Source organism: Chlorocebus sabaeus, chromosome 11 (genome assembly GCF_047675955.1).
Source record: "Chlorocebus sabaeus isolate Y175 chromosome 11, mChlSab1.0.hap1, whole genome shotgun sequence".
Lineage (NCBI taxonomy): Eukaryota > Metazoa > Chordata > Mammalia > Primates > Cercopithecidae > Chlorocebus > Chlorocebus sabaeus.
In genome coordinates this window covers 110,898,551-110,922,038 of record NC_132914.1, presented here as the reverse complement: position 1 = coordinate 110,922,038, position 23,488 = coordinate 110,898,551, and the positions used below count along the sequence as shown (strand labels likewise).

The 23,488-nt window shown below is 49.4% G+C and overlaps 1 long non-coding RNA gene across 1 annotated transcript in view; it reads left to right on the top strand.

The window, feature by feature from the left end:
* Positions 1-360: 360 nt before the first annotated feature.
* Positions 361-23,488, top strand: part of LOC119623827 (uncharacterized) — a 29,426-nt gene continuing 6,298 nt past the window's right edge. Inside the window, exons 1-2 of the long non-coding RNA XR_005239855.2 lie at positions 361-429; positions 6,824-6,957. This is a non-coding gene — a long non-coding RNA (uncharacterized lncRNA). The remainder of the gene's footprint in view (positions 430-6,823; positions 6,958-23,488) is intronic.

The following is a 23,488-nucleotide window of genomic DNA, read 5'->3' as shown; positions in this document are numbered from 1 at the left end:
TGTGGGGATTGCAGGCGTGAGCCACCACGCCTAGCTGACTTTTCTATTTTGAGTTTTTTGCAGGTCCAGTCTTTTTTTTTTTTTTTTTTTTTTCTTTCCAGCATTCCCTATTCCTTGTTCCTATTTTCCTACATTCTCAGTCTGTGGAGTTTGGATGAGGCTGAACCTATTTTCAGATACAAGGGTGATCACATGACCCAGTACCCGCCAAAGGAGTCCAGTCCCTGGCCTCATTGATTGGTTCCAGGATAGGCATGTGACCGAGGTTTGGCCAATTAGAACATTACAGCTCTCTAACTACACTCATTGGCCTTGGGATGGGCACATGACCAAGTTGGTCCAATCAGAGCCAAGCCAGGGACATTTCCCTGGAGTGGCTGGAAAAGAGGAATCTCTCGAAATTCTGCAACTGCTAACGGTGAGAAAGGGGTAAGCAAGAGACTTCCAGGGGCCGTCTCGTGGGACGTGAGAAGGAAGCCAATACCCAGGAAGCAGTATCAGGGGAAGAGAGACACACACACAAAGCCCTGATGATCTTGTTTGAGCCTCTGGGTCCAGCTAAGCCTAAAGTCTTCCATTCCTGGATTCTTGTTACATGGGACAATACATTTCCTTTTTTTGCTTAAGTCGGTGTGAGTTGGGTTTTTACTACAGCAACTTAAAAAGCTCTGTCTGACACAACTGTCTGGCTCGTTTGCATTATTTTTTTTCCCAAAAGAAGCTTTCCTCCCAACATCATGTGATGCCATATATATATATATATATATATATATTTTTTTTTTTTTTTTTTTTTTTTTTTTTTTGTGGCGTGATCTAGCTTTGTCGCCCAGGCTGGAGTGCAGAGGCACAATCTGGGCTCACTGAAACCTCTGCCTGCCGGGTTCAAGTGATTCTCATGCCTCAGCCTCCCACGTAGCTGGGATTACAGGTGTGTGCTACCACGCCCAGCTAATTTTTGTATTTTTTGTAGAGATGGGGTTTCACCATGTTGGCCAGGCTGGTCTCGAACTCCCGAGTTCAAATGATCCACCTGCCTCGGCCTCTCAAAGTGCTGGGATTACAGGTTTAATCCACCACACCCGGCCATGTGATGCTATTTCTAAGCACCAGTGTGGAAGAGTGTCAAATGTGGCATCAGACTGCTGAGGCCGAGGCAGGTGGATTTGGATCAAATTCCTGCTGCTCCCTCCGGACCTGAAGCCCTTAGGCAAGGCCTTTCATCTCTCAAAGCCTCGGTAGCCTCATCTATAAAGTGGGGATATTAATATCTCCCCTCACAGTGCAGATGAAACAGAAAACGTTTGTTAAACATTTTCACATGCTGTTCCTTCTGCACAGAATGCTCTTCCTTCTCTTCTTTGCTGACTTAGCATCTATTCAACTTCAGAGTCTCAGCTCACGAGTCATTTTGTCAGAGCTATCTCCCTAACCTTGTTGGCCAAGGCCAGTTGCTCTGTGAAATTGTGGCATCGTCTAGAGCTTGCATTACTGAATCAATGTGTCGTTCTAGGCACGACTGTGTGATTAATGTCCACCTCCCCCACTAGAATGTAAGTTCCAGGGGGACAGGGAAGTGTCAGTTTCTGCTCACCACTATATCTCCAGTACCCTGCACAGAGCAGGCCTTTAAGAAATGGTCAATGCATTAACTGCTATTGTACTAGACTGTAATCAGAAGTTTTAGGGGGTCGGATGCTCAGGCCTATAATCCCAGTGATTTGGGAGGCCATGGCAGGATTGCTTGAGCAATCTAGGCAACATAGCGAGACCCCCATCTCTACAAAAAAAATTTAAAAATTAGCCGGGTATGGTGGTGCATCCTTGTAGTCCTAGCTACTTGAGAAGCTGAAGTAGGAAGATGGCTAAAGCCCAGGAGTTAGAGGCTGCGGTGAGCTAGGATCCTGTCACTGTAGTCCAGCCTGGGTGACCTTGTCTCCAAAGATAAAAATTAAAAATTGAAAAAAGAAAAGTTTTAGGTAAGTAGTGTTTCTTTGGACTCAGCCTACATAGAAGTGGGCATCTGAAATTACTAGGATGCTATGATTCCAGCAAGTGTCCACATGGGTTCATCCGACCCAAAACCAATGGAGATGAGCATTGGTCTCTATATGACTAGCCTGAGCCATGCAGATGGCAGGTCTTCATCTATCAGTCAATGGACAGTCACTGTTCCCTTAGGTCCAAGAAGGCAGGAACAGTGGCACACAGAAGGACAAGTGGCCTTCAAAGAACCCATACAAGGGATGAGCTTAAAAGGAATGAGATGAAGGCTGGGTGTGGTGGGTCATACTTGTGATCCCAGTGACTCAGGAGGCCTAGACAGGAGGATTGTTTGAGGCCAGGAGTCTGAGACCAGCCTGGGCAGCATAGTGAGACCCCTGTCTCTATTTTTAAAAGTTTAAAAATTAGCAAGGACTGGTTAATTAGCACACACCTGTCCTCACAGCTACTCAGGAGGCTAAGGTAGAAGGATCACTTGAGCCCAGGAGTTCAAGGCTGCAGTGATCCATGATGATGCCACTGTACTGTGGCCTAGAATGCAGGTTAGATGCTAGGTTAACAAAGAAGATGCTAATTTTAACAAGGAAAAGCATTCTGTGCAGAAGGAACAGCATGTGCAAAGGTTTAACACATATTTTCATGTTGCATCTGCACTGAGGGGGTTATTGATATCCCCATTTTATTCATGAGGCTACTGAGTTTTGAGATATGAGAGGCACGCCAGCCTTTTATTCTTTTCTTGAGACAGGAAAAGAATAAAATTAAATAAGGATATTGTGGGCTCCGGAGAGGGCCTACCTGGGTTTGTAACTCATCCCTGTCACTGACTAGCTGTGTGGCTTTAGACAGCCTTGATCCATCTCAAAGACTTGCTTTCCTCATCAATAAAATGGAGATGTCATCCCTGTGTTGCAAGGAGACAGACTGGCTGGGTCCAAGTCCCTGCTCCTCCCTTCGCATTGTGTGAACACGGCTCACTGGTTTACCATTTAGTGCCTCAGTTTCCTTGACTGTAGGATGGGGTAGCAACAGAATCTAATTCTTAGAGAGGTTGGAACGATGAGGCTATTTAATGAATTAAGTGCCAGCCACCAAGCCTGAATTTAATAGAGACTCAATGTATGTGGCTAATGCTATTCTTCTACTACTCCTATATTAGTATTATTAGTAGTAATATTAATATAATGAATGAGCTGGCTTATGCCAAGCACCCAACACTGCCTGGGGCATGATCAGGCCCTTTCTCTTCTGATGTGTGTCCTGGCTCTGGCCACTGGCTGACCCACCCCAATTAGGTGACTCTCATGTTAATATTGACACACAAAGGAACCAGCTGGCGACCTCTGAACTCATTCCACTTGGGATCACAGGCTGATTTTGGCCCCAGCCCTCAACTTTGAGAGCCGGACTCGTAATCTCCTTTGACACCAAAAAGAGTTGGCCTCACCCCGACCTTTGCTCCCTGCTTCACTGATTTCCGGTGTTTCCTGGGCCTGATGGGCGTCATGTTGCCCACAGCATAGATGTGGCCTGGAGTGAGTGGAGGGAGGCCTGGATGGGCCAGTGCTTGGGGGAAGGAGTAGGGAGGGACAGGGCAAGTGGAGGCCTTTGGCTCAAGAAAACACACCTGCAGCCGGGTGCAGTGACTCATGCCTTTAATCCCAGCACTTTGGGAGGCCTTGCGGGGAGGTTTGCTTGAGGCCAGGAGTTCAAGATTAACCAGGGCAATGCAGCAAAATCCTGTCTCTCAAAAAAAAACCAAAAAATTAATTAGCTTGGCTTGGCGGTGCGCACCTATAGTTCCAGCTACTCAAAAGTGAAAGGTAGGAGGATGGCTTGAGGCCAGGAGTTCGAGACCAGCCTGGGCAATGAGCAAGACCCCAATTTCTACAAAAATAAAATAATTAGCCAAGTGTGGTGGCACAAACCTGTAGTCCTAGCTACTCAGGAGGCTGAGATGGGAGGATCACTGAGTCCAGGAATTCAAGGTTACAGTGAGCTATGATGGCACCACTGCACTCCAGCCTGGGCGACAGAGTGAGACTTTGTTTCTATATAAACAGATAAATGAAGCTCACCTGTAGAGGATGGATCCATGGGGACAGATTGCCAGATAGGGATGTCTGTTAGGAGGACAACAGTCCACGAGAATATGACAGTGAGTGCATCTGAGTGCTGGCCAGAAACGGAGCTGGCAGAAGAGTCACCGGGAAAGTGGAATGTGCAGGGCCCCAACCATTAGCCTGAGGGGTGTAGGGAGGAGATTCTCTAGGGTGGAGGTCTCTTCTCAAATGTACTCAACACACGGTTTTGTCCCCTGTTGCTCTGGGCTTACAAGGAAGGAATACAGATGCCTTGCTCAGTGCTCCCCAACCCCCTGCCACCGCCATGGGTGGGTGGTCTGCATGAGAAATGGCCCTTGTGCCTCTTCCCCAACACCAGCACCAACCCTGTGCCCCAACCCCAAAACCAGCCTCAGCCCTACCTACCCCAGCACTGAGCCCGGGAAACAGACCTAGAACCGGGTGATGCCTGAGAGGAGTTACCATGGCAACAGATGTGCTGGCACAGAGATAGGGAGTTTTGCTGACCATCCTCAGCCTGCTGGCCGCCCCTATAGAGGGGTGCATGAACCATAAACTGTCCTTGCAGCTGGCCCTGGGGACTTGGCACTCGACATCCCGCCAAAGGAGAGGTCTCCTACAGACTAGTCACTAGTCACAGAGCACCAGGCCAACCTCCTGATGGAGTTCTCTGGCTCTTCCAGCTTTCTCTACATGACACCTTTGATTACAGCCCCTCTGGGAGACCGTCTGCTTCCATTTTCTTCTTGGGGCTCTCTCCCCCTTGCACTGTTGATAGAAGATGAGCTTCTGAACCTCCTTTCTGTGATGGGCCTGGAGCTCGCAGGTGCAGTGGGGGAGGATGAAAGAAGGGTCAAAAGAACTGAGGTTAGGGGTGAGGCCTCTGGAGCCAGACCTGCCTGAATTTGACTCTGGCTCTGTCACTCACTGGCTGTGTGGCCTTGGGCCAGTTACTTAATATCTCTGAACCTCCTTTCATCATCTGCAAGCTGGTAGTGATTCCAGTAGCACTCACCTTGTTAGGTTGTGGTGAGGATTAAATGAGATAATATGTGATCAATCTTAGGACAGGGCGTGGCAGAACATAAACACTTAATGTCTATAACCTCTTGCCTTCACTAAAATCACCCCATTCCTGGGAAGAGAGGCACACGTTTTTGGCCATGAGAATTCAGGGGGTTAAGTAAAAGTGTAAAAGAGTGAATGAGTGAGAATTGAGAGTTTTGGGAATTAGAAAGAAGGGTGCTTTCTTTTTTTTGAGACAGAGTTTCGCTCTTATTGCCCAGGCTGGAGTGCAATGGCGTGATCTCGGCTCACTGCAACCTCCGCCTCCCAAGTTCAAGCGATTCTCCTGCTTCAGCCTCCCGAGTAGTTGAGATTACAGGCGCCTGCCACCACAGCCAGCTAATTTCTTGTATTTTTAGTAAATATGGGGTTTCACCATGTTGGCCAGGCTGGTCTTGAACTCCTGACCTCAGGTGATCCGCCCACGTCAGCCTCCCAAAGTGCTGGGATTACAGGCGTGAGCCACCGTGCCCAGCTGAAGGGTCCTCTCTTAATATACTCTGCTGTAGACAGTAAGTTTTCAGGGAGCAGAAAGCAAAGTAAAAGTCTATCTGATTTCCCCCAATTCTTCCAACACCCGGCACAGGGCTGGGCACAACGCTTTATTTCCACAGTCTGAAAATGCCATCCATTATAAGAGGCAGCATCCATTTAACTAGAGTATTTCTCTTTCTTTTTCTTTTTTAAGATGGAGTCTCGCTCCGTCACCCAGGCTGGAGTGCAGTGGTGTGATCTCTGCTCACTGCAACTTCCGCCTCCCAAGTTCAAGCAATTCTTGTGCCTTGAACTCTTGGGTAGCTGGGACTATAGGCATGTATCACATGCCCGGCTAATTTTTGTATTATTAGTAGAGACAGGGTTTTGCCATGTTGGCCAGGCTAGTCTCAAACTCCTGACCTCAAGTGATTTGCCTGCCTCAGCCTTCCAATGTGCCAGAGCAAGTAAAAATGGGTGTTATACATGTACTAGATCCCAGTTTCAAAATGTTAAAAAGAAAAAAAAAAGTTCACCTTAAAGTTGGAGAAATAAAATAATAGGTCATTAATAAATGGTAATTGACTGTGTGAATGAATGGTTACAGGAAATGACAATGCAATAGAACGCTGTCAAATACTATGCTCGCTATACTCACCAATACTGGAAGAGTTAGAAAAGGGATCCACCATAACAAGCAGAGTGCATCTGGGAAGACTTCCTGGAAGAGGCAGTCTGTGAGTGGGAATAAGCAAAAACTAAGTTACATGACTTGGGGAGAGGAAGAAATGGCGGTTAGGCATAAGGGGCAGAGTCTTGATAAATTACGAGGCTGTGTGACCACCATCATCCCCCTCCTTAGGTAATGGAGAATGTCAGAATTATCCAGGGAGGTGACTTCTACATCAGCTCAGAGAAGCCAGGACCAGATCAGACATGAGTCCCAGGGCATAGGCCTGCACCAGGCTAGGTCCACAGGGGTCTTAAGGCACTAGAGGCAAAGCAGCCCAGCTGCTCCTTAGCTGGGCAACTCTGGACTGGCTGTTTGGCTTCTCTGGGCATCAGATCCCTCCTCACCCAGGAAGCAGGGCAGACGACAGGGTTCTGAGGTCAGGCATGTGCAGAATCTGGTATATGGAAGGTGCTTCATGAATATTAATTTATAATAGGATATGGTTTCTTTTTTTTTTTTTGAAAAGTTTTGAAAGGTAAAGGCCATTAGCTTGGAGGCAGCAGACAGATCTCCTTGACTGCTGAATTCTTCCCGGCCTGAAATTGGAGCATTCCAGGCTCCTCAGATGAGTCATAAGCTGCCAAGATTGTGAGCCTCTGGGTGAGTATGAGTAGAACCAGCTACTTCCTTTGCGGGGCTCAGTGAAAAATGCAAATGAGAGGTCGGCGCTAAATACGGGAATGTGCCCATCAAGCTGCTTCTGTGGCCTCGCGCCTCGCAGCAGTCACAGAGCCCTCAGCTGGAATCCTGGCAAGCACTGTGGGCCCTCCCATGGTCTGGGATGTGCTTAATCTGAACACAGCCCTGTGGAGTAGGTGCTGTTGTTATCCTCATATTACAGATGGGGAAACTGAGGCACAGAGGGACCACCAGCTGAGCCGCCAAAGGACCGGCAGCTGGTGGCGTGGCTTTTAAAAGGGAACCTATGCCCCCGGATCTGGAGGCATGTTACCCCACTCGCCCCTTCTTTTAGGGTGAAATACACATTCTGCGAAATGGAGGCAGCTTGTAGTGGGGGTGAAGCCAAATGCGAGGGCCGGGGCAGCCGGATTTTCAGTCCCAGTCCCCAGGGCACCTCCTTCCCACCGTACCCCGCTTCCTCCAGCAGGGAGCCCCCTCCCTCCAGCAGAACAGGATCTGGCCTCGCCAACTTGCTACCGGGGCTGGGGGCCAAGAGTTAACGTCGGAAGGGAGCTCGGGAGAGTGTGAGAGTTAAAGGACATGTCAAATCAATCATATTTAAACAAAAGCCTCTCCCGCCCAAGGGCCCTTTTAAAAGCTGCTTATTTAATTAAAAGTCCCATTTTCCATATTTATGGCCCTTATTCAGTTAAATATTAACCGCTGGGGCCAGGGCTAGTGTGTGCTTTGTGAGCGGTGTGCGGGGAGGTTCATTACCGCGGCCGGGATTTATCAGACGGTGTTGCGGCCGCGGCGGATCAATGCGGCCTGCCCTGGACAAACATGCGGGGGGCGGCGCGGGGGCCGGGTGGGGGCGGGGGCGGGGACCCCGAGGGCGCCTCCTCGCTCTCCGGCTGGGACTCGGCGACTCGGGGACGCCTTGTCTCTCTCCCTGTCTCTCTCGCTTCCACATGCTGTCCCTGGGGCTCGGTCGTACGCCCGGTGTCAGAGACAGAGAGACAGTGAGACCCAGAGGGAGATACAGAGAGGCCCAGAGAGAGATACAGAGAGATAGCGAGAGACCCAGAGGCAGTGAGAGACCCAGAGAGAGACAGAGAGACAGTGAGATCCAGAGAGAGAGATACAGAGACAGTGAGAGATCCAGAGAGACAATGAGACCCTGAGAGAGGCCCAGAGGTAGATACAGAGAGAGAGTGAGAGACCCAGAGAGGCACCCAAAGACAGTGAGAGACCTAGAGAGACAGTGAGAGACACAGAGACAGGGAGACACCCAGAGAGAGAGAGAGACAGTGAGAGACACAGAGAGGTAAGGAGAGACAGCAAAAGACCCAGAGAGACAGAGACAGGGAGAGACACAGAGACAGGGAGACACCCAGAGAGAGAGAGAGACAGTGAGAGACACAGAGAGGTAAGGAGAGACAGCAAAAGACCCAGAGAGACAGAGACAGGGAGAGACACAGAGACAGGGAGACACCCCGAGAGAGACACAGACACAGTGAGAGACACAGAGAGGTAAGGAGAGATAGCAAAAGACCCAGAGAGACAGAGACAGGGAGACACCCAGAGAGAGACACAGAGACAGTGAGAGACACAGAGACAGTGAGAGACACAGAGAGGTAAGGAGAGATAGCAAAAGACCCAGAGAGACAGAGACAGGGAGAGACACAGAGACAGGGAGACACCCAGAGAGAGACACAGAGAGGTACGGAGAGATAGCAAAAGACTCAGAGAGACAGAGACAAGGAGACACCCAGGGAGAGACACAGAGACAGTGAGAGACACAGAGAAGTAAGGAGAGACGATGAGAGACAGGGAGACACCCAGAGAGAGACACAGAGACAGTGAGAGACACAGAGACAGTGAGAGACACAGAGAGGTAAGGAGAGACAACGAGAGACCCAGAGAGACAGAGACAGGGAGACATCCAGAGAGAGACACAGAGACAGTGAGAGACACAGAGAGGTAAGGAGAGACAACGAGAGACAGGGAGACACCCAGAGAGAGACACAGAGACAGTGAGAGACACAGAAAGAGACATTGACAGTGAGAGACACAGAGACTGAGAGATCCAGAGACCCAGTGAGACAGACACAGAGAGACATCCAGAGAGAGACACAGAGAGATACAGAGACACTCCCAGGGAGACATAGAGACAGTCAGAGACTCAGAGAGACAGAGATAGGGAGACATCCAGAGAGAGACACAGAGACAATGAGAGACACAAGGAAAGACACAGAAAGTGAGAGACACAAAGAAACAGAGACTGAGAGACCTAGAGAGACAGTGAGAGACCCAGCAAGACAGAGACAGAGACAAGAAGACACCAGAGAGAGACACAAAGACAGTGAGAGACACAGAGACAGACAGTGAGAGACCCAGCAAGACAGAGACAGGCAGACACCAGAGAGAGAGACACAGAGACAGTGAGAGACACAGAGAGATCTAGAGACACTCCCAGGGAGACATAGAGACTGAGAAAGCAGAGAGACAGTGAGAAACAGCGGGTCGTGTTTTTCCATGTCTGGCTGTGTCTAGGTCAAGACCAGGTCCACACTTCTTAAAATCCAATGAGAAATGAAAATGTTAAAAAAGTAATATGAATTGACCATGTGTGGCTGCACAGGTGGCACGCCCTGGGCCCTGGCAGCCTCTCTCTCTTACCATGTGCTGGGGTGGGGCTGCAGAGGTACCAGGCATAGGGGTTAGGCTGGTGGAAGGCCCATAAGAACCCGCTCACTGCTCTTCCAGGCTCCATTCCCTGGGGAGATAGGCAAAAAGTAAAAAGAGGGAAAGGGGGAAATCTGGCATCTGCTAAGGATTTGACCTCACTCAGCTGCGGGGACGGGCAGAAAGAAAATAGCCACAGAAGAGGCCTAGATCCAAGCAGAGGCACTCATGGCTGCAAAACATGCGTCACGCGCAGAGCTTTATCCAGGGCTTCCCTGCACCAGGCACCAGTGCTGGCCAGTGTTAACTCACATCATCCTCGCTTCCATCCTACATAGGTTGTACCCTTTTGATCACCATTTTACAGATGGGAAAACTGAGGTTCCGGGCAGGTAGGGAGTGATCCTAGGGTCACTCAACCAGGGAGAGGCAGACCCAGGCTGTCTCCTCCTCATTTCACAGTAGAAATCACCAGAGTTGCTCAGACCCAGGTGGGGACCATCCTTGCCCTTTACAAGTTCCTGACCGTCCCTGAGCCTCAGTTTCCTCATCTGTGAAATAGGGGAATAAGATTTTGGGGAGCATTTTGTATCACGTTTTGTGGTTGCTCCATCCCAGGTCCTCCACCCCACACTGCTGCTCCTGACCACTGCTGCTGGTCCCTGAACTTGCTGATGTGACTCTCAGGGTGTCAGGGACAAAGCCGAATGCGCTTCCCCATCTTCCGAGTGCTCAAGGGGGTAGGGCTTTCTCTGGCCCTCACTGCAGGAAGCAGTGTGGTGAATGGAAAAGATGCACTGTAGAACCACAGACAATCCCACCTCTGCCATTTACTGGTTCTGCAAACTTAGGCTGCCTCACATCACCACTCAGAGCCTCAGTGTCTCCAGCTGCAAAATGGGGATAATGATAGACCCTCCTCCTAGTTGTTCTGAGGATTCAATGACGTACTTCTTGTAATGGCTTAGCAGTGCGTGGCATGCAGTGAGCATCATTGCCAGCCCCATAAGAGCCTGCAGGGGCTGCACAAATGCTGCCAGCCTGTGCCTCCAAGGTGCCATCTCTGAGGGGCAGTGGGGCTCCATCAGTTCCAGCCCTGAGACCCAGCCAGTCTCCTGAGTGGCCTGGCACGGGGAGGCTTCAGCTCCAGTGCCACCTCTGGCCCTCCTGTGACCTTGGACCTGGAACATGCCACTGCCCCTCCTGGGGCCTCAGCTTACCCATCTGTGGAATGAGGGGATTATTGGGTTTAGAAAAATCTCTCTGGGCTATTGCAGGGCCAATGCATCTCCGCAGCAGACAGGGTGAAGAACTTAACCTAAATGTGAAAATATCATTGAAATGTGCCCATTTAAGCACAGGAAGGACTGTGTGACAACCAGGGCAAGTGCCTGGCTCCTGAGAGCTGTCTGTTAGGTGCCAACAGCCAGGCTGGGGAAGATATCTGCTGTGTCACACACATGCATGCACACACATGGCCATAGGCAGATGCACACACATACATGCATGTACACATGCCCACATGGACACACACGAACACACACACATGCATGTACACAGTGCACATAGGGCATGGGCACACTCATGCATGCATATGAATGCATGCATGGGCACTGGCCTGCACACACACATACATGCATACACATGCATGGACGCACATGCATACATGGGCATGAGCGCACATTCACATGAGCACGGGCACACATTCACATCAGCACATATACACACATGCATGCTCTTGCATGCATATGCTCAGGCACATGCACACACAGACATACACACACACATGCACACGGACATGCACACACACACATGCACACATGCACAAGGGCATGCACCCCATCACATCTTTTGCCCCATGCTCTGCTTCTCCATTCGGATCCTGTTAGGAGCCTGGTGCCTGATTTCTCCCACCACTACCTCCTCCCCAAAAAGAAAAAAAATCCGAAAAGCCAGATTAGAACTTCACACACGCATCGCTGGAAAAAATCTATGTCTCATTTTCATATCTAGCAAAATAAAATGACAGAAGAGCACTCCAGCAAACCCCTAGAGGGGGGAGCGTGTCTGCCGAAGATGAGGGGTGGTGGCGGGGAAGACACCTTTCCCAAAGGGAGGAGGCCCCAGGGCCAGAGGCACGGGCACGGGCGGGGGCCTTGGGCCTGGCGAGAGGCTGGAGGATGAAATCGATCAGGCCGTTTTGTCCTGGGGCTGGAGGAAGGCTGGGGGGTCCTGGGAAGAGTCTAGGGGGTTGAATGGAGGTTAGAGAGGCAGCAAGAGGGGGAAAGAGGAGAAATAAAATCCTGGGGATGGTGGTGTGAGTGAGGGAGCGGGAGAGAGAGAGAGAGAGACACCAGGTTATCAGAGAAGTGTGAAGACAATAATACAATCTGACATTTCTGAAACAAGACCCCCCGGTTGCCATGGCAACGTCTCATGTGGGAGCAGCTCCCAGGAGACGGCTCCGAGATGTACTATAAATGATGTTTGATTAGAATTTAAATCATTTAGGCAGAGAGAAGATAGGCCTTTTGTCAGCAAGGGGACCTGGGGGTGGGGAGGGAGGGGGGCCGGGGTTGTGGCGGGGGAGGGGGCGCTGCTGGAGCCAGCCTGGGCGTGGGGAGCGGGATCGGAGGTCAGCCAGGGGGTTGATTACTTTTGCCCTCAGCTTCTTTCCCGTTTACAGTAACCTTTCCATGGTGGCCGGAGGGACTCAGAGGGCAGGAGAGGAGAGACCTGCGGGGGGACGGGGGTGTGGGAGGGGAGTAAGGGAGAGCAGCAGAGATGAAGGGAGAGATGCAGAGAGACAGAGAGGAAGGGACAGAGCAGAGAGACAGAAGCGGGAGAGAGAAGCAGGAAGAGAGAGAAGGAGAGGGAAAGGAGAGGAAGGGAAGAGAGACAGACACAGATGGGCAGAAACGATGAGAGAGACAGAAAGAAGAGAGACCAGGAAATGGACTGAGAGACACAGATAGATGATACAGAGACAGAGAGACTGAGAGACACAAAGGCGGAGACCTGGAGTGAAAACGAGGACTCTTGTATCCACACACTCGGAATCATTTTCCAGCTTTGAAAAATGCATCAAGAATGTGGGTGCCCATGTTGAGTCCTGAACTTAGAAAAAGCTCTGCCTCCACCTCCCACTTTGGCCCCCATCTACGGGGAGATTCCTTGGCCCTGGAGTTCCTGGGAAGGGATTAGTGACCCTGGAAAAGAGGTGCCATGGGCTTCTGGTCCTAAGAAAAATGGGCCAATTTTACTGAGCTGCCCTGTAAAATCTTAGACAAACCACCTCACTGCTCTGAGCCTCAGTTTCCCCATCTATAACATAAGAAGTGTTATAGATGGAGAGTCAGATCAGCCTATGGGCAATGAGCCCCGTGTTCCCCATTCAGTTTTTATTTTTGGTTGCATTAGTTGCCAGCATTTAAAAGTTGGGAGAGTTTGCAAAAATTGTTTAATTTCTGGGTTCTTAAAAAATAGGAAAATCTATGCATGCTGGGCCTGTATTTCCACATGGCAGCCATGTGCTGGAAAGGAGTAGTAGTCCCTACTTTTAAGCAGAGTATGAGGTCTCCAGTTTACCACAGTTTCCACCATTCCCTGTTGTCTTCCACCCAGCTACTTTTCACACCTTCGTGGTGACTGCCTGCCCTCTGTAGGAATTTGTGGTTTTTTTGTTTGTTTTTTGGAGACAGAGTCTCACTCTGTCACACTGACTGGAGTGTGGTGGTGTGATCACAGCCCACTGCAGCCTCAACCTCCCTTCTGGGCTTCAGTGATCTTCCCACCTCAGCCTCCTGAATAGCTGGAACTATAGGTATATACCGTCACACCCGACTAATTTTTGTATTTTTTGTAGAGATGGGTTTCATCATGTTGCCCAAGCCGGTCTCCAACTCCTGGGCTTAAGCGATCCTCCTGCCTCAGCCTCCCAGAGTGCTGGTGAACTTTCAAACTCTGCAAATAAACTCCAGGATCCTTATGGCTCTAACAATCTATTAACACGTGGATTGTAGACCCATACCTCAGTCACCGTGGTTTTGGGCACCCAGGATAATAGAGTTCATGGGGGTGATCACAGAGTCAGGGCGAACTATACGGCCATCCTCATACGCACAGTCGGTGCTCAGTAAATGTTTAATTAATACAGGAAGATGAGCCAAAATGATTAGGGAGACTGAAATTAGAACCATTATGGGAAATAGGGTAGCTTTTTGAGAAAATGAACTTGTACCACTGGGCACTGAGGATAAAAGTGACCTGCTTGGGAGAATCCCAGGAAGCAGATGGGAGGGAATTTGTAAGGAGGGAAAGAGCTGCTTTCAAAAGGCCATCTTGAAGTTCTCTATCTTGGCACCTTCCTCATACTCACCAGGGCACTTGTGACAATCTGGAAGTTTTGGTTTGTGTATTGGCCTGTGTGTGTGGCCTCTCCTCCCCGAGGAGACTGTGAACTCCACGAGGATTGAAACTACATCTGGCACAGCCAGTGCTGTAGCCCCAGCACCCAGCACATAGTGGCTGCTTAGGAAACTCTGGATGAATAAATGAGGGGATGAGTCCCCTTTTCTCACATACTTCTTCTCCCATTTTTGCTCTGAGAATTTGAAAGCTATCTCAGTCCCGTCCTCATACTTCATTTATTTATTTATTTATTTATTTATTTATTGATGATGATGATGATGATGATGATGAAGACAAGGTCTGATTTTGTGGCCCAGGCTGCAGTGCAGTGGCGTGATTACAGCTTACTGCAGCCTCCACCTCCCAGGCTGAAGTGATCCTCCCACTTCAGCCTCCCGAATAGCTGGGACTACAGACGTGCACCACCATGCCTGGCTAATTTTTTATTTTTATTTTTGTAGAGGTGGGGTCTCATCATGTTGCCCAGGCTGGTCTCAAACTCCTGAGCTCAAGGGATCCTCCTGCCTCTGCTTCCCAAAGTGCTGGGATTACAGACGTGAGCTACTGTGCTCAGTCCCTCCTGCTGTATTATTAAATGCAAGCAGTTTGCTTTTATGTTTTGTTCATTTAAGGGAGCACTTCCCTTACTAGGGGTGCCAATAATGTGACCCTGGGCTAGTAAGAGGCACTTAATGTCTCTGAACTTCAATTTCCTCACCTTCAAAGTAGCGCTAATACCTTCATTCTGAGACTGTTCTAAAATTTAGGTGACAGGTCTGTAACAGTGTCTGGCATGGAATAGGTGCTCAATAAGTAGAAGCAATTTTAATGGTTGTAGACAGTGATAATCTACTAGCATGTGGTAGTCATATAAGTAATAAGAAACCTAAGGGAAGAGGCAAATCTTAGGGTGATGTGGAGATAGGGAAGAATTTGGAATTCCTTTAGCAACATTCCTCTTACGCAGAGCTGTGATCCCAAGAGAATTTTCCTTTCTCAATTTTAGGATTTTGAAGCTTTGCAATTGAGGAGGATGGTGGATTCATCCTCTATCTTTACTGTCTTACAGTTCTGGAGGTCAAAAGCCTGACATGGGACTCGCTGTGCTAAAAATCAAGAACTGCACCCTTAGAGGCTTAGGGGAGAATTGTTTCCTTGCCTTTTCCAGCTTCTAGAAGCTGCCCTTAATCCTTGGCTCATGGCCCCTTCCTTTATCTTCAAAGCCAGCAATGTTTTGGGCTGAGTCTTTCTCCCATTGCCATCTCTGCTTGTCCCTGACTCATCCCCTCCCTTCCACTTACCAGAGCTCTCGTGGTTACACGGCGCCCACCAGATAGCCCAGCATGGTCTTCCTGTTTTAAGGTCAGCTGGTTAGCAACCTTCACTTCGTCTGCACCCTTAATTCCCTTTCCATGTAACCGAACATTTCGCAGGCTCTGGAGATTAGGAAATGGATAGCTTTAGGGGTCATCATTCTGCCTACCACATCGCTCCCGGGGTCAGCCCCTTGCGACAGTGAGGGACCGTGGATGCTGTTGCAGTCTTCTGGTCTTCAGTAGACAATTCTGGAAAGCATTCTCTACACCCCTCAACAGGTTCCAGAGACATCGAGTCTTTGTTGTCTGTAGTGGCACTTTTACATTGACGTTCCTCCTTCCCTGACTTACTCTCCCTCATCCCTCACTCCTGCTTCCAGAGATCACTGGTCAAATAAGTTATCTGCGCCCAAGTCCTTGTCTCAAGCTCTGCTTTCAGGAGAATCCAAACTAAAACAGTCTGGCCAGGTGCAGTGGCTCACGCTTGTAATCCCAACACTTTGGGAAGCCGAGGTGGGCGGATCACTTGAGGTTAGGAGTTCAAGACCAGCCTGGCCAATATGGCGAAACCCCATCTCTACTAAAAAGACAAAAAAGTTGGGCATGGTGATGGGTGCCTGTAATCTCAGCTAAGGAGACTGAGGCAGGAGAATCACTTGAACCTTGGAGGCGGAGGTTGCAGCGAGCCGAGATCACACCACTGCAGTCCAGTCTGGGTGACAGAGTGAGACTCTGTCTCAAAAACATAAAATAAAATAAACAATTTTCCGTAAATGTTGGCTATTACATTGGTCAAGCTAGATGTGATAGATACCTGGCACAAAGTGGCTTAAGCAAAAAGCAATTTATTTTCTCATTGACTGAAAAGTTAATGGTTATATCTAAGACTTCAGGCACAGCTGGATCCAGGTCCTCAAACAATGGCCTCAATAGTTTGTCTTTTTTGAAACCTCACTTGTACTTTCCTCTGTGTTGGCTTCAGCCTCAGGCATCCTTTCCCCATACATTGGCAATGACGGTCTCCAGTTGCTCAGCCAGTGACCACAACAAAATGATAAAATGATTGTGACTTTTACCCAATAGTGCCAGGAAAGGCACAAATAGGCATCCTTGTTCCTCAGTTCTGATTGGCTCATCTTGGGGCACATGCCCGTGCCTGGACCAGTCACTATGGGAGAGGGGATGTGGCACTGCCATTGGCCTTGGGTCACACGAATTGGGGGTGGAGTCAGCTACATCAAGGCCACCTGGCCTGAGAGGGAGCAAGCTGCGGTTCCCCTAAAAACACTGGAGTGCTTCTCACATAACAAGGAGTCAAGTACAAATCGCAGACGTCCTCTACAAATGCGATCATCGTGTACTGTTAATTTTAGGTAAATCTCTTGCAAGGATGGGAGACAAGATGCCGCCCAGCAGGTGGAGGCCTGGAGCTGGGAGGACGGGCAGCCAGGCGTTGTGCCAGTCATCAGTGCCAACCGGTCCTGGCTGCAGGGAATTCTTGGGATCAGAAATCCACAGTCTGAGAACTTGTCTATAATTTTGCAATTTCTATTTTCTTTGCTACAAAGCAGAGAGAAAGCCAAAAGAAAATAAAGTTCCTCTCAAAAATGCCAGGCTGTTTGCGCCGGATAAAATGGCATGTGAAGAGTGAAAGAGCCTTTTGTTGAGGCTTGGGGAGAAAGAAAAAGGGGCTGAGAGCGAGGGAAAATGTATGGGAAGCCCCCCTCCCCCACCTGGGGAAGAGGCAAAACAGAGATGGGAGGGAGAAAAGGGTTCCTCTTGCATGAGCTGAGCCCAGGGAAGGTTTGAGTGTCATTGATCATCAGGGATCATACAGACCTGGATGAGACACTCTCCCACCACTTTCTGGTGGTGTGGGCTTGGGTATGTTTTAGAAACTCTCTGAACCTCGGTTTTCCCATCTGTAAAATGGGGCTGGTGATAGTACTTCCTCATATGCCTTAGGTGAAGATTGAATGAAATAACATAAACAAAGCCATTAGCCTAACATGCTTGGCATGTGATCAAGAATTAATAGTAACTGTTATTAGGTTTGCCGTTTTTACTCTGATTCCTTATACCTGTCAATAGTCAGGGTCATCTGTCTCAAGGAAAACGGGTTCCCAGCTTGCTTTTAATCAGAAGGTGGGAAGTGCAGCGGGCACAGAGACCTAGTATGCTGTGTTCGTCCCCCGTTACTGCTGTCACAAATTGCCACGAGCCTGGTGGCTCACAATAACAAACATCTATTCTCTTACAGTTCTGAAGGTCAGAAGTCCTGAGACTGGGCATAGTGGTGCATGCCTGTAGTCCCAGCTACTTGGGAGGCTGAGGCAGGAGGATCGCTTGAGTCCAGGAGTTCAGGGCTAGCCTCGGCAATATAGCCAAGGGTCAGGCCCACACCAAAAGACTCACCCAGCCAACTCACAGAGTCACAAACAAAATCAATCATTGTTCTGAGTTTTGATAGGGTTTTTTTTTAAGACCCTATCTCTTAAAAAACAAAAAAAGTCCTAAAATCAAGGCATTGGTAGGGCTACATTCCTCCTGGAGGCTCTAGGGGAGCACCTGTTTCTTTGCCTTTTCCAGCTTGTAGAGGCCACCTGCATTCCTTGGCCTGTAGCTCCGTCTTCCTTCTTCAAGGTCAGCTGTGTAGCATCTTCTAGTCTCTCTCTCTCTGCGTCCATCATCACTTCTCCTTCTCTGACTCTGCCTCCCTCTTATAAAGATCCTTGTGGCAACATTGGACTCACCCAGATAATCCAGGACCATTTCCCCAGCTCAAGATCTTTAACTGAATCACACCCACAAAATCCTTTTTGCCATGGAAGGTCACATAGTCAAAGGTTCTGGAGATTAGGATGTGGACATTTGGCGGCGGGGGGCATTATTTAGTGTGGCACCTATGCTAAGCCTAGACAACGGGAAGGCACATAAGCTGAGTTGGCTTTGGGTCAGTTGGTGTTTATGACACAGCAACCCACCCCCAAATTTAGGACTCAGAATAACGATTGATTTTGTCTGTGACTCTGTGAGTTGGCTGGGTGACAGTTTTGGTGTGGGCTGGCTCTGCTGGTCTTGGCCGGTCTTGCTCGTGTATCTGCAGGCAGCTGGTAGGTTGAACATTGGCTGAATGATCTAGACCTCACTCCCATATCTGGCGGCTGGCTGGCTGTCTGCAGGGATAGGGGTCTCTCATCATCCAACGGGCTGGCGCAGGATTCCTTGCTGGTAGGCATCAGGTTCCAAGAGCAGAAGCTACAAGGCCACTTAAGGCTGAGGCTTGAAATGGGCACAACATTACTTCCCCTGCATTCTGGAGACAAAGCAAGACACAGAGCCAGGTCAGGTTCAAGGACTGGGGAAACAGACTCTACCTCCTAACAGGAAGAGCTCCTAGATATCATGGCCATTTCTGCAGTCCACCTCAGGGCCAGTGCCAGGCGCTATGCTAAGTGCTTTCATTACACTATCTCATTCCATCCTCATAATAACCGTTTGAGATAATAAGCACCATTTAGAGGTCCCCAACTTATAGACGGAAACACTGAAGCTCACAGAGGTGCAGCCATTTGCCTAAGGTCGAACAGCTAGTGAGTGGCAGAGTGGGGACTTAGCCCTTATGTCATGAGCCACAATAGACCCTTCTAGCAAAAGACATGCATTTGGAGATGGCTGACCAGCATTAGAGAGGCTGGCTAGAGGGGAAACCTGGGTCTCGATACTGTTGCCCAAGCACTGAACTCACCAGCTCTGCTGCTAACCCCTACGTGGCTTCCCAGGCCCCATCTCCTGGGAGGCTGAGGGGGTTCCCAGCAGGGCATCTTTTTTGAGGAGCTGGGAGCCCTTCCCTCACCCATCCAGGAATATGGGAAATGGGCCTATCACTTATTACTCCTTTTCCACCTATGCAGGAAAGGGAGGAAGGACAGCTGGATTGGGTGGAGGTGCCTGTCACTTTCCCCGTGAGTCTGACCTTTTTGTGCCATCTCCTCTACCCCCACGTGGGTTCAAGCCCCCACTGCTTCTAACCTGGATGACACTAGAGCCTCCTCCCTGGTCTCCCTGCTTCCATCCTGGCCTTACTGCCCCCCACATCCATTTCCCACTTGGTGGCCAGGGTGAGCCTCTGACAACCTAAGTCAGATCCTATCATTCCTTCCACGGCTCCCATCTCATTCAGGCTAAAACCAAGTACCTACCAGATCCTGCCTGTGACCTCTCTGATCTCCCCTGATCCCTACCACCCTGGCCTGGGTGCCCCAGGTACCCGCCCACTCAAGGGACTCCAACCTGCCTGGAACATTCCACCTCTAGATAGCCATATGGCTCACTCCTTTACTTCATGCCAGTGGCTTCTCAAATGTCCCTTTGCCCCAGCCAGGCATGGTGGCTCACACCTTTAATCCCAGCACTTTGGGAGGCTGAGATGGAAAGATTACCTTGAGGCCAGGAGTTCAAGACCATCCTGGGCAACATAGCAAGACCCCCATCTCTACAAATGTCCCTTTGCAGGGAGGTGGGGTTTTCCCCTCCCCTCCCCTCCCCTCCTCTCCTTTTTTTGCATCTGAAATAGTGACCCTTATCTTTCTTGTCTGGCCGTTTATTCTGTTTTGCTCTTCCTCCATAGTATGTCCTCCTAGACATGATTCTGTGTGTCGATGTATTTATTTACCATCTGCCGCCTCCAACAGACTGTCACCTCTACCAGGGCAGGATTTCTTTTTCTACCTATTCTCTGCTGTGTTCCCAGTGCTAAGGCAGTGCCTGGTGTTGGCACATAGTAGTTGCTCAGTAAATACACTTTGTGCTGATAAATGAATGAACAAACGAGTGAATGAATGGCAGTAACCCCCCAGGCCCCTTGCTCTCTGGGGGCACTGGACACAGGAGGAGCCTTATGGGAGCTAAGAGCCGAGAGGACCCTCATGGTGCAGGTAGTTCTTACCTGGATTCCCCATGGGTTGAGGCACCAACAGGAGAGAAGGTGGCTAGCTCCCTGAAGTCACTGGGTGCCCTCACCGTTTCTCCTTACAGCATCCCCTCCCCCACCTCCTTGGACATTCATTCTTCCATTGCTGCCCACTGCTCATTAAGCAGGATCTGCTCTGTCTCCTGAATCTTCTCTGAAAGAGGCTTCTCCCAGCTTGTAGGAGAAATGCCTTGCAGGTGAAGATGGCGAGGAGGTTGGCCCTGAAATAGCCCAGCCCCTTTAAGAGACAAGCGGGGAGGAGCGTCATTCAGGTGCTTCTCTGGGAAATGAACCAGGTCGGCTTCTCTTTGCGGGGCAGTGCTGACCACTCAGAGGCGGTAGTGCCTGTGGAGAAAAGGGAGGAGTCCTGAATCTGGGCCCTGCAATCATCTGTGCATTTGGCCTTGGGGAGTTGCTTAAACTCTCTGTGCCTTGGTTTCCTCATTTGCAGAGTGGGCATCATGTTATCTAACTCACAATATACAATGTACACTATGGCTTGAAGCTTCCAATGCCTGCGGGGGCCGGGCAGGTGGGAAGACAGGTGAAAGGGGTTGAGGGATGGGCAACATGTGAGCCCCGGCCCCTGTATGTGGGTGGCCACTATTCAGTCTTTGCCATGCAGGAAGAGGGGCTCAGAAAAGCCAAACGTGCCAATTTTGCTTAAACCAGATTTTGCTTAAAGGTGAAATTTTTTTATCTTTAAAAACGACAGCACATTCAGATTAAAAGCATTAAAAGGGATACAAGAAATCTGTCTATTAACAAGTTTGCAACCTGTGTTTCAGCCCAGCTATAGAGGGGAAACTGAGGCAAAGAGAATAGGAGCTGGTCACCCAGAAAGATAGAGGGAAAAGTGTTTGTCAATGCTTATAGAGGGAGGGCAAAGGACAGACAACCCCTGATCCACTTTTGCTTTGGAGGACCAGAAGGCTGTGGCTGCCTTTAGAACTGGTTCATACTGAAACACAGAGACCTCCTTCTTTCCTCCCCTCTCCCATGATGAGGGATGGTGTCTTAGACCATGTGGACTGCTGTAGCAAAAATACCATAGGCTGGTTGACTTATAAACAAGAGAAATTTATTGCTGTTAGTTCTGGAGGCTGGAAAGTCCAAGATCAAGATGGCAGCAGATCAGGTGTCTGGTGAGGACTTGTTTTTTGTTTTTTTTTTTTTTGAGACAGAGTCTCGCTCTGTTGCCCAGGCTGGAGCGCAGTGACCGGATCTCAGCTCACTGCAAGCTCCACCTCCCGGGTTCACGCCATTCTCCTGCCTCAGACTCCCGAGTAGCTGGGACTAACAGGCGCCCGCCACCTCGCCCGGCTAGTTTTTTGTATTTTTTTAGTAGAGACGGGGTTTCACCATGTTAACCAGGATGGTCTCGATCTCCTGACCTCGTGATCCACCCGTCTCGACCTCCCAAAGTGCGGGGATTACAGGCTTGAGCCACTGCGCCCGGCCAGGACTTGTTTTCCAGTTCATAGATGGCACCTTCTAGCTGTGTCCTCACATGGTGGGAGGGGTAAAGGATTTTTCAGGGGTCTCTTTTATAAGGGGACTAATCTCATTCATGAGGGCTCCACCCTCATGACCTAACCACCCCCCAAAGGCCCACCTCCTAATACCATCACATTAAGGGCAAGGAATTTTGGGGCCACACAAACATTAGACCACAGCAGATGGCATGGATGGGATTGAGGGAGAGAAAGTGTCAGAGCCGAAATAGAAGTTTCTATTCTCTTTTTTGTCCCCCTACTTGGTGACTAAACAACATTTCTCCAATGTGGTTGGGGTGGGAATCTGTTGGATGGGGTAGATAGGAGTGAGGTCTTCCAGCCTGGCATGACCTCCATTTTCCAAGATAATGTTCATCTTAAAATAACCTACTTCAATGAACATTCAGCCAAAAGACAAAATGAAGGCATTGCTAGGTAGTGTGCAGCCACTCTGTCATAGTCTTTTTTTTTTTTTTTTTTAAATGAACACAAATTCCTTGACTCTCTTCTTACTGAGAAGTGAGGTCTATGTCCCCCCACTTGAATTTGGATGAGCTTGTGACTCACTTATAGCCAAGAATATGGAAGAAGTGATGTTGTTTGAACTCCTCATGCCTGTGAGCCTCTCTCTGAGAAGTTCAGTGCCCCTGAGCCCAGCGTGCTGAAGAAGCCACTTGGAGAAGCCCCTGTTGTCAGGGAGCCAGCATCACCTGCCAGTCACCAGAAGTGAGCCAATCAGAAGTGAGCCATCTCAGACATCCAGCCTGGCTGAGCCTTCAACTGGCTGCTGACCCAACCAACATATGAACTGCAACCGCATGAGAGACCCTCAAGTGGCAACCGCCCAGCTGAGCCTTTCCCAAGTTCCTGGCCCACAAAACCCAGAACAAAATAAAACAACAGTTTTAAGCCTTTAAGGAGCAGGGTAATTTGTTACACAGCAACAGTAACTGGGACACATTCCCAAACCTAACTAAGAGGAGGAAATTTCCTCTTGATAAAAATGCTGATTTTTAAAATTCATCCTAGACCTTCATAAGTCAAAATCTTCTGTGGATAAGGTGTAAGAATCTGCATTTTTTTTTTTTTTTTAAAGACAAGCTCTCCCACCCCAGGTGATTCAGATGCACAGCCAGCTTTGGAAATTTAAGACCTTGGAAGAGAGTCACATTGCCTCTCTGAGTCTTAGCTTCCTTGTCTGTGAATTGGGGAGGAGTGAGGGTTGGTGTGAGTATCAAAGAAGATGCTGCAGGTAAAGTCTTTAATAAAGCCGGCCAGGCATGGTGGCTCACGCCTGTAATCCTAACACTTTGGGAGGCCAAGGCGGGCGGATCATGAGGTCAGGAGTTCAGCCTGGCCAATATGATGAAACACTGTCTACTAAAAATACAAAAAAAAAACTAGCCAGGTATGGTGGCAGGCACCTGTAGTCCCAGCTACTCAGGAGGCTGAGGCAGGAGAAATGCTTCAGCCCGGGAGGCGGAGGTTGCAGTGAGCTGAGATCACGCCACTGCTCTCCAGCCTGAGTGATAGAGCAAGACTCTGAAAACAAACAAACAAACAAACAAAAACAAACAACAAAGAAATGGCTTTAATAAGGCCAAGGCATATGGAAAGGACTCAGGATT